The sequence below is a fragment of the Choloepus didactylus genome, chromosome 21, assembly GCF_015220235.1.
Source record: "Choloepus didactylus isolate mChoDid1 chromosome 21, mChoDid1.pri, whole genome shotgun sequence".
Taxonomy (NCBI): Eukaryota; Metazoa; Chordata; class Mammalia; order Pilosa; family Megalonychidae; genus Choloepus; species Choloepus didactylus.
In genome coordinates, this window is record NC_051327.1 from 10,230,519 (window position 1) to 10,242,709 (window position 12,191).

Sequence of the window (12,191 nt, forward strand, 5' to 3'; positions counted from 1 at the left end):
CTTTCAAGAGAAAAAAAAAGGGGGGGGGCAGAATTGAGTAGGCTGTGCTATTATTCACGTAAAATGGAGAGAAAAAGACCATATTGTATATGCATAAAGTATCTGCAGCTGATAATGTTGGTTGCCTTCAGGAAGTAGACCTGGGTAACTGTGGCACAGGGTTAGAACTTTCATTGTACACCTTTTTTTTTTTCTATGACTATAACTTACGATAGACACTTTTTTATTATGATAACATATATACAACATAAAATTCAGTGGTATTAATTACAGTCACAATGTTGTGCTACCATTGACACCATCCATTACCAAAATTTGTCCATGCCCCCAAACAGAAACTGTACCCATCAAACATTAACTCCCAATCCCCAACTCTCTTCCCAGCTCACCCTTGATAACCTGTAATCTAGTCTGTCTCTATGAATTTGTATATTCTAGTCATTTCATTTAAATGATGTTATACAATATTTGTGCTTGTGTGTCTGACTTATTTCACTCAGGATGATGTGTGCAAGGTTCATTTCATCCAAGTTGTATCATTGTATAACATTTTATTCTTTTGGATTTTGTATGAATACCCCCCCACACCAAAATAGAGGTTAATGTATTACCTTTATTTAAGAAACAAATTAAGAATATGTGTTAAAAAAAAAAAAGAATTGAAAAATACCAGAATTGTGCTACATATCATTTGTAGTTTCCTGGGATAAATGTAAAATTTACTCTTCAGTAAAATTTATATTAACAGTTTCAGTCATTCTCAACAAATTCACTTATGGTGATATCAAAATTTGAATAAAGAATTCTCACAGGCATTTTTATAGTTAAGACATTTGGCTGCATGGGCTCTTGATTGCAGTAAAAATTCTGTTGCTCAAATTTGGTAGTACATCTTAGATGTTTTAAGATTATGTGAACTCTGTTCCAGAAATTCCACTTACAGGAATTTAAGAATTTAAGTAACAGAATGAATGTGGAAATCAGCTATAAGGATGTGAATTTAACAAAATGTATAAAATAGGGAAAACCTGTAAACAACCTAAATGTTGTACAATGTAGAACTAGTTAAATAAGTTATAATACATACATATGAAAATTATTATGCAGCTATTTAAAAAGTTATAAAACAAAATTTGAGTTCACAATATATTAAGTGAAGGAAGTTACAAAAGAGTATGGATGGTGACTTCAATTAGTGATATGAATGAAGCAGGTCTGGTTAAGACCAGGGCAAGCCAGGCCAAAGGATAAAGGTTGAAACTGATTGTGTTTTAAAACTTCAACTTTCATATGAGACCAAGGGAATAGATATCTATTTGGTACAGGATCTAAATTTTCTAAACGGTACAACTCTACAGTCGATTTGTTCAAACACCACAATTGCATGGAACTTTGAATAGGAAGTGAGATACGGTAGGTTAGTATAGGCTGGAGTGAAATAGTGACACATCCTAGAGTAATTTGGGCAGATAATAAAAAACATATTTACAGCCTCCCCCTCCCCAGCCCCAAGGATCTGGGGGAAGGTGCGGATGTGTTGGACATCCTCACCTGGACAGGTGTTGATGTTGTCACAAACATTGGGACTGGCGGTTTGATGTGCTGAGCCCTCGAGCAAGGGACTTGCCCTTATGAAGCTCATTACCACAAAGGAGAGTCTAAAGTTGTATGTAATGGTGCCTAAGAGTCTCCCCCTGAGTACCTCTTTGTTGCTCAGATGTGGCCCTCTCTCTCTCTAACTGAGCCATCTCAACAGGTGAACTCTCTGCCCTTCTCTAACTGAGCCATCTCAACAGGTGAACTCGCTGCCCTCCCCCCTACGTGGGATCCGACTCCCAGGGGTGTAAATCTCCCTGGCAACGCAGAGTATGACTCCCGGGGATGAATGTGGACCCGGCATCGTGGGACTGAGAGTATCTTCTTGACCAAAAGGGGGATGCAAAATGAGACGAAATAGTTTCAGTGGCTGAGAGATTACAAACGGAGTCGAGAGGTCACTCTGGTGGACATTCGTATGCACTATATAGATAACACCTCTTAGGCTTTAATGTATTGGAATAGCTAGAAGTAAATACCTGAAACTACCAAACTCCAACCCAGCAGTCTGGACTCCTGAAGACAATTATATAATAATGTAGATTACAAGGGGTGACAGTGTGATTGTGAAGACCTTGTGGATCACACCCCCTTTATCTAGTGTATGGATGAGTGGAGGAATGGGGATAAAAACTAAAGGACAAATGGGGTGGGATGGGGGGATGATTTGGGTGTTCTTTTTTCACTTTTAGTTTTTATTCTTCTTCTGGTTCTTTCTGATGTAAGGAAAGTGTTCGGAGATAGATTGTGGTGATGAACGCATAACTATGTTATCATACTGTGGACAGTGGATTGTATATCATGGATGATTGTATTGTGTGTGAATGTATTTCAATAAAACTGAATTTAATAAAAAAAAAAAAAGTATGGATGGTATGTGTGCCAGTTTGAATGTATTATGTCCCCCCAAACACCATTATCTTTGCTGTCTTGTGTGGGCAGGAAACATTGGTGTTGATTGGGTTGGAGACTTTTGATTGGATGTTTCCATGGAGATGTGATCACTCAACTGTGAGTGAGATCTTTCACTGGATAATTTCCATGGAGGTGTGGCTCTGCCCATCCAGCATGGGCCTCGATTAGTTTTCTAGAGCACTATGTAAGCTCAGACAGAAGTAGCAAGCTTTGCTACAGCCAACAGGGACACTTTGAAGAATGCACAGGAGCTGAGAGAGGAGCTGCAGATGAGAAACTGTTTGAAGACGGCCGTTGAAAGCAGACTCTTGCTCCGGAGAAGCTAAGACAGGACAAACGCCTCCAAGAGCAACTGAGAATGACATTTTGAGGAGGAGCTGTGGCCTAGAGAGGAATGTCCTGGGAGAAAGCCATTTTGAAACCAGAACTTGGAGTAGATGCCAGCCATGTGCCTTCTCAGCTAACAGAGGTTTTCCGGACACCATTGGCCATCCTCCAGTGAAGGTACCCGATTGTTGATGCGTTACCTTGGACCCTTGATGGCCTTAAGACTGTAACTGTGTAACCACATAAACCCCCTGTATAAAAGCCAATCCATTTCTGGTATTTTGCATTCCAGCAGCATTAGCAAGCTAGAACATTATGTTTTTATATTTTTTTGAAGTTCATTTTCCCCCTAAACTCTTTAGTTTGAAATAATATCAAATTTACAGAAGAGTTGCAAAAATTATACAAAAACCCAAAGAACTTCAATATATCCATCAGAAACCCAGGTCTACCTATCAATCTTAACATTTTGCCACATTTGCTGTATCATCCTATCTATCTATCTATCTATCCACCTATCTATCAATTTTCTAAACATTTGAGAATAGGTTGTATACATCATGGTCCTTGAACACATAATACTTCCATGGACATTTTCTAAGAACAAGGCTATTTCACTTATATAACCACAGTTATCAAATTCAAGAACACTGACATAAAGCTGTCAGTCTATATTTCAGTTTTTTATGTGTCCCAATAATGTCCTTTTTGGCTTCTTCTCTGTTATTAGATCCAGTCCAGAAGCACTTACTGCCTTCAATTGTCATTATCTCTTTAGTTGCTCTTTTTTTCCTTAAATTGTGGAAGCAGATACACAACATGAACTTTCCCATTTCAACCACTCCCAAATGTACCATTCAGTGGGATTAATCACATTCACAGGGTTTTGCTACCCTGACCACCATCCATTAACAGAACTTTCCCATAACCTCAAACACTTAACCTGTGTTCATTATGCATTAACTCCCCATTCCCCCTCCGGTCCACCCCTGATAATGTGTACTCTACTTTCTGTCTCTATGCATTTGTATATTCTAGCTATTTCATGTAAATAGAATCATACAATCGGTCTCTTTGCATCTGACTTATATTCACTCAACATGTCTTCAGGGTTCAGGGTTCATCCATGTAGTGGCATGTATTAGTACTTCATTCCTTTTTTTTTTAGGTTAAACATTTTATCCCCCACTATTATTGACCCTTAGCATTGGTGTGGTGCATTTGTACCAATTCTTTGGGATATATACCTAAAAGTGGAATTGCCAGATCATATAGTTATTCTGTACTTAAATTTCTGAGTGACTGCCAAACTGTTTTCCTTAGTGACTGCACTGTTTTACATTCTTACCAACAATGAACGAGTGTTCCTATTTCTCCACATCCTTTCCAAAAATATTTTGTTATTTTTTCATAGTGGTTCTGAAATGTTAACTCATTCTGGTTTTGATTTGCATTTCATTGATGGCTAATGACATTGAGCATCTTTTCATTGACCATTTGTATATCTTCTTTGGAGAAATATGTATTCAATTCTTTTTTCCATTTTTAATTTGGATATTTGTCTTTTTGTTGGCTGTTGGAATTTTTACTGGGATTGAGTTAAATCTGTGAATTGCTTTGGGTAGTACTGGCATCTTAATGATATTATGTCTTCCAATCCATGAGCATGACTATATATACATATACATACACACATATATATATACATATATATACATACACATATATACATATATATATACATACACACATTTTTATTGTGAAATTTAAATATATACAGAACAGTGATAACTTTCAAAGTATGATTTAACAAGTAGTTAGCAAATTTCAAAGAAAGTTATGGGTTACAGTTCCACAATTTCAGTTAATTCCTCAGTGTAATGTATAACATATATACAGAAAGGTGATGAGTTTCAAACTTTGATTTAACAAGTAGTTATCTAGTTAATTTCAAAGAATGTTATGGGTTACAGTTCCACAGATTCAGTTATTGTGAAATATAAGATACATACATAAAGGTGATAACTTTCAAAGTATAATTTTTAATGAGTAGCTATAGAGCAAATTTCAAAGAATGTGGGTTACAGTTGCACAATTTCAATTATTTCTTTCTGGCTATTCTAATACCCTAGCAACTAAAAAACACACAAATATATATATATATATTTTTAGAAAGATTCAGTATTAGTAATCCTTCGTTAAATCCTATCTTGTCTGTTTCTACACCTTCCTCTCATTCAATCGCTTTCTTGATCTTCAGGGGTGTTGTGCTGGTTGATATATATTATGTCCCCCAGAAAAAGCCATATTCTTTAATGCATTCTTGTGGGGGCAGATATATTAGTCTGGAATGGGTTGGAACCTATTGGTTCAGTGTCCATGGAGATGTGACCCACCCAACTGTAGGAGATAATTCTGATTGGATAATTTCCATGGAGGCGTGGCCCCGCCCATTCAGTATGGGCCTTGTTACTTTACTGGAGCAGTATGTAAGCTCAGACACAAGGAGCTCATGGCGAGCTGGAGTTGAGAGACATTTTGAAGACGGCCATTGGAAGCTGATGCAGACATTTTGGAGAAAGCCCTTTTGAAACGCAACCTGGGATCAAGCAGACGCCAGCCCCATGCCTTCCCAGCTAACAGAGGATTTCCAGATGCCAATGGCCTTTCTCCAGTGAAGGTACCCTTTGTTGATGGAAACTTTATGGCCTTAAGAATGTAACTGTGTAACCAAATAAACCGTTTTTATAAAAGCCAATCCATTTCTGGTGTTTTGCATTCCAGCAGGATTAGTAAACTAGAACAGGTGTTTAGGCAATGACCACCCTAACTTGTTCATATTAAAAAGGGGTGTTGACATTATGGGGAAGGGGGCTGCATCTGGTTGATATTCTTAAAGAGGCTGTTGCCTCTGGGTTTTAGCACTTGTCTGGCATAGGAACACTCTGGTGGATTTAAGTTTCTGAGAAATAAACTTAGTGAGTAAAACTTCATAGAGTCTCAGATAGGGTCCTAGGTATTTTGGGACTACTGTTGGTTATGGCTTGACACACTGTGGCCATTTGGGATATCTAGCTGGAACTCACATAAGAATAGCCTCCAAGATAGCCTGTCAACTCTATTTGAAATCTCTTAGCCACTGAAACCTTATTTTGTTACATTTCTTTCCCCCCTTTTGGTCAAGAAGGCATTTTCAATCCCTCAATGCCAGGGCCAGGCATTTCAATCCTGGGAGTCATGTCCCACATTGCCAGGGAGTATGTCCCACGTAGGGGCGGAAGTTAATGGATTTATTTGCCAAGTTGGGATTAGAGAGAGAAAGGCCACATCTGAGCACCAAAAGAGGATCTCTGGAGGTGCCTCTTAGGCATAATTATTGGAAGGCTTAGTAAGTTTCCCAAGAGCAAGCTTCCAGATCGAGGGCTTGACTATCTAAGTAGGGGGTTCCTAATTTCACATAGCATATATTCTGTCCAAGGTAAACAATCAGTATCTCACATTATCTTCACTTAGTTGTACAATCATCATCACTCTCAATTTTAAAACAATTATCATAACACAAAAATTCCAAAGCTCTTATCAGCTCCTAATTATTCATCCCTATTATTACTGTAGTACTGGTAAGGTATTTGTTCTAGTTTGCTAATGCTGCCAGAATGCAAAACACCAGAAATGGATTGGCTTTTATAAAAGGGGGTTTATTTGGTTACACAGTTATAGTCTTAAGGTCATAAAGTGTCCAAGGTAAACACATCAGCAATTGGGTACCTTCACTGGAGGATGGCCAATGGTGTCCAGGAAACCTCTGTTAGCTGGGAAGGCACATGGCTGGTGTCTGCTCCAAAGTTCTGGTTTCAAAATGGCTTTCTCCAAGGACATTCCTCTCTAGGCTGCAGTTCCTCAAAAATGTCGCTCTTATTTGCTCTTGGGGTGTTTTTCCTCTCACAGCTTCTCCAGAGCTAAAGTCTGCTTTCAATGGCTGTCTTCAAACTGTCCCATCATCTGCAGCTCATCTCTCAGTTCCTGTGCATTCTTCGAAGTGTCCCTCTTGACTGTAGCTCCTCTTCAAAATGTCACTCACAGCTGCACTGAGTTCCCTCTGCCCATCAGCTCATTTATATGGCTCCACTGATCAAGGCCCACCCTGAATGTGTGGGGCCATGCCTCCATGGAAATTATCTCATCAGAGTTATCACCTACAGTTGGGTGGGGCACATCTCCATGGAGACACTCAAAAGAATCACAATCTAATCAAAACTGATACATCTGCCCACACAAGATTACATCAAAGATAATGGGGTTTGGGGGGACATAATACATTCAAACTGGCACAGTATTCCTATGAAATATCTGTAAGATGGGTAGTTTTTCCATATACTGCTCTGTTGTTAACTCTTTGTACCAGTGTCATACCTTAGAAGCATATCATACAAACACTTATTTATATTTGTAGTGCTAATATGTGATATACATGTCTTTAGACACCCACTTTTGATCATGTTCACCTTCAATGCAACACTGATACTTATAATTCCTTTAACGAACAGTCATCCCTGTCCATTCACATACCATTAAGTTCACCCTCATTATCATGTCTGTATATATTAGGTTATGGTTCCCCCTTCACTAGCTTCTGTCTATCTCTAGGACCCCTATATTCTACATTATAAGACACTTATTTCACATTGTTCAGAAAGTTCACATTAGTGGTAACATACAACCTCTCCTTTTGTGTCTGAATGATTTCACTCAGTGTTATGTCTTCACGGTTCATACATGTTGTCAGATGTTTCAGGACCTCATTCCTTCTTACTGCTGCATAGTATTCCATCATATGTATATACCACATTTTGTTTATCCACTCATCTGTTGAAGGACACTTGGATTGTTGCCATCTCTTGGCAATTGTGAACAATGCTGCTATGAACATCAGTGTGCAAATGTCTGTTCATGTCACTGCTTTCAGATCTTCTGGGTATATACAGAGAAGTGAAATTGCTGGATCATAGGGTAACTCAATATTTAGTTTTCTGACGACCTGTCAAACTGTCCTCCACAGCGACTGTACCATTATAAATTCCCACCAGCCACGAATAAGAGTTCCAATTTCTCCACATCCTCTTCAGCATTTGTAGTTTCCTGTTTGTTTAATGGCAGCCATTGTTATTTGGGTGAGATGGTATCTCATTGTAGTTTTTATTTGCATTTCCCTAATAGCTAGTGAAGATGAATATTTTTTCATGTGTTTCTTTTAGCCATTTGTATTTCCTCTTCAGCAAAATGCCTTTTCATACATTTTATAATTGGGCTGTTTGTATTTTGTTGTTGAGTTGTAGGATTTCTTTATATATGCAGGATATTCATCTCTTACCAGATTTATGTTTTCCAAATATTTTCTTCCATTGAGTTAGTTGCCTCTTCACCTTTTTGACAAAATCTTTTGAGGCACAGAAGCTTTTGATTTTGAGGAGTTCCAATTTATTTATTTTTTCTTTATTGCTTGTGTTTTGGGTGTAAGGTCTAAGGAGCCACCTCCTATTACTAGGTCTTGAAGATGTTTCCCTGTAATATCTTCTAAGAGTTTTACTGTGCTGTCTCTTGTATTGAGGTCTTTGATCCCTTATGAGTTAATTTTTGTATAGGGTGTGAGGTAGGGATCCTCTTTCATTCTTTTGAATATGGACATCCAGTTCTCCCAGCCCATTTGTTGAGGAGACTGTTCTGTCCCAGTTCAATGGATTTGGGGGCCTTATCAAAAATCAGTCTACCATAGATCTGGGGGTCTATTTCCAAACTCTTGATATTATTCCTTTGATCAGTATGTCTATCTTTGTGTCAATACCAAGCTGTTTTGACCATTGTGGCTTTATAGTAGGCTTCAAAGTCTGGAAGTTTAAGTCTTCTCACTTCATTCTTCTTTTTTATAATATTTTTTACAATTTGAGTCCCCTTTCCCTTCCAAATAAATTTGATAACTTGCTTTTCCAAGTCTGCAAAGTAGGTTGTTGGAATTTTGATTGGAATTGCATTGAATCTGTAGATCAATTTGGGTAGAATTGAAATCTTAACAACATTTAGCCTTCCTATCCATGAACACAGAATATCTTTCCAACTCTTTAGGTCCCCTTTGATTTCTTTTAGTAACAATTTGTAATTTTCTTTGTAGAGGTCCTTTCCATCCTTGGTTAAATTTATTCCTAGGTACTTGATTTTTTAGTTACTATTTTGAATGGAATTTTTGTTTTTGATTGGTTCTTCAGTTATGTCATTACTAATGTATAGGAATGTAACTGACTTATGTGCATTTATCTTTTATCCCTCCACTCTGCTGAATTTGTTTATTAGCTCATGTTATGTTGTTGTCGATTTCTCATATTTTCAAATATGAGATCGTATCATCTGCAAATGACAGTTTTACTTCTTCCTTTCCAATTTGGATACCTTTTACTTCTTTGTCTTGGTGAACTGCTCTGGCTAGAACTTCTAGCACAATGTTGAATAATAGTGGTGACAGTGCACATCCTTGTCTCATTCCTGATCTTAGAGGGAAGGCTTTCAGTCTCTCACCATTGAGTACCATGCTGGCTGTGGGTTTTTCATATATGCCCTTTATCATATTGAGGAAGTTTCCTTCAATTCCTACCTTTTGAAGTGTTTTTATCAAAAAGGGATGCTGAATTTTGTCAAATGCTTTTTCAGCATCTATTGAGAAGATCGTTTGCTTTTTCCCTTTCAATTTGTTAATGTGTTGTGTTACATTGATTTTCTTATGTTGAACCACTGTTGCATGCTAGAAATGAACCCCACATGGTGGTTGTGTATAATTCTTTTTTTTTTCCTGCAAAGACTTTATTACATGCAAGGAGGGGGGTGGTGCTTAGTCTTTCTTGGCAGCCCCTTTCCTCATGGCGGCCAGGATGTTGCTCAGCTCCTCTCTGTTCCTCTTGGCATGGATGTGTGTCCCCACCCTTTTCTTGATGAACTTGAGGTCCCCTTATCCTTGGAGACCTTGAGCAGCTCCATGGCGCACCACTCATATGGGGCAAAGTCATACAACTCCCAGATCATGTCCCGCACGAACTTGGTGTGCTTGGTGAGGTGCCTGTGGCAGCGACTGTGACTTGGCTTGCTCACATTTTTGATCACTTTATGGCCCTTGTTGAGGCCCAGGGCCATGGGGTAGCACAGAGCCATGGTTGCTGCATTGCAATGGCTGCCATGGCAGAAGGATGGTGTATAATTCTTTTAATGTGCCTTTGGAGTCAATTTGCAAGTATTTTATTGAGAATTTTTGCGTCTATATTCATTAGGGAGATTGGGCTATAGTTTTCCTTTTTAATAGTATCTTTATCTGGTTTTGGTATTACAGTGATACTAGCGTCATAAAACGAGTTAGGTAGTGTTCCTTTTTCTTCAATTTTTTGAAAGAGTTTGAGCAGGAATGGTTTTGATACTTTTTGGAAAGTTTGGTAAAATTCCGCTGTGAAGCCATCTGGCCCTGGGCCTTTATCTGTAGGCAGATTTTTGCACTCACTGGGTCTCTTTGCTTGTGATTGGTTTGTTAAGGTCTTCTGTTTCTTCTTGGGTCATTCTGGGTTGTTCATATGTTTCCAGGAGATTGTCCGTTACCTCTAAACTGTCTAGCTTGTTGGCATACAGTTGTTCAAAGTCTCCTCTTATGATTTTTTTTTTATTTCTTTGGGATCCATAGTTATTACTCTTGTTCTAGTTTGCTAATGCTGCCAGAAGGAAAAACACCAGAAATGGATTGGCTTTTGTAAAAGGGGGTTTATTTGGTTACACAATTATAGTCTTAAGACCATAAAGTGTCCAAGGTAAGTCATCAACAATGGGGTACCTTCACTGGAGGATGGCCAATGGTGTCCAGAAAACCTCTGTTAGCTGGGAAGGCACGTGGTCAGCATCTGCTCCAAGTTCTGGTTTCAAAGTGGCTTTCTCCTAGGACATTCCTTTCTAGGCTTCAGCTTCTCTCCAAAAATGTCACTCTTAGTTGTTGTTGGGGCCTTTGTCCTCTCTTAGCTTCTCTGGAACAAAAGTCTGCTTTCAAAAGCCATCTCCAAAATGTCTCTATAAGCTGAAGCTCCTTTCTCAGTTCTTGGCTGTAGCAAGCTCACTCCTCCTGCCCGAGCTTATTTACTGCTCTAGTAATCAAGGCCCACGCTGAAAGGGTGGGGCCACACCTCCATGGGAATTATCTCAGAGTTATCACCTACAGTTGGGTGGGTCACATCTCCATGGAAACACTCAAAGGATTCCAATCTAATCAGCACTAGGACGTCTGCCCCACAAGATTGCATCAAAGAATATGGCTTTTTCTGGGGGACATAATACATTCAAACTGGCACAACTCTGCTCTCATTTCTGATTCTGTTTTTTGAGTTTATCCCTTTTTGAATTTGTCAGTCTAGCTAAGGGTCTGTCATTCTTATTGATTTTCTCAAAGAACAAACTGTTGGTTTTATTTATTCTCTCTATTGTTTTTTCCCCCCAGCTCATTTATTTCTGCTTTAATTTTTGTTATGTCTTTTCTTCTACTTGCTTTAGGGTTAATTTGCTGGTCCTTCTCCAGACTCTTCAGTTCACTTAGATCTTTGGTTTTAGTTCTTTCTTGCTTTTTGATGTATGCATTTAGAGCTATACATTTCCCTCTCAGCACCACCTTCGCTTCATCCCATAGATATTTGCCTATGTCTCTTGCAATTTCTTCTTTGACCCACTGGTTGTTTAGGAGTGTGTTGTTTAACCTCCATATATTTGTGAGACATCTGGTTCTTGATGGTTGTTGATTTCTAGTTGCATTCCATTATGGTCATAGAATGTGGTTTGAATAATTTCAATCTTTTTAAATTTACTAAGACTTGTTTTGTGCACCGGCACATGATCTGTCCTAGAGAACATTCCATGAGTGCTCGAGAAGAATGTATATCCTGGTACTGTAGGAAATAATGATCTATATATATCTGTTAAGTCTAATTCGTTTGTCATATTGCTCAGGTTCTCCATTTCCTTATTGGTCCTCTTTCTAGTTGTTCTGTCTATAGAAGAGAGTGGTGTATTGAAGTCTCCCACTATTATTGTAGAAATGTCTATTGCTCCCTTCAGTTTAGCCAATGTTTGTCTTATGTAATTTGGAGCCCCTTGATTGGGTGCATAAACATTTACGATTGCTATTTCTTCTTGATGAATTGTCCCTTTTATTTTTTTTTTCATCTATTTGTGAATTTATTTCAACATTCCTTTACTCCATATAAATTTATGCTTTCTTTTTTTTAATCATCATTTTATTGAGATATATTCACATACCACGCAGTCATACAAAACAAACTGTACTT

The 12,191-nt window shown here is 38.3% G+C and overlaps 1 pseudogene; it reads right to left on the bottom strand.

Moving 5' to 3' along the window:
• Positions 1 to 9,715: 9,715 nt before the first annotated feature.
• On the bottom strand, positions 9,716 to 10,032 carry LOC119517883 (annotated as a pseudogene).
• Positions 10,033 to 12,191: the final 2,159 nt, after the last annotated feature.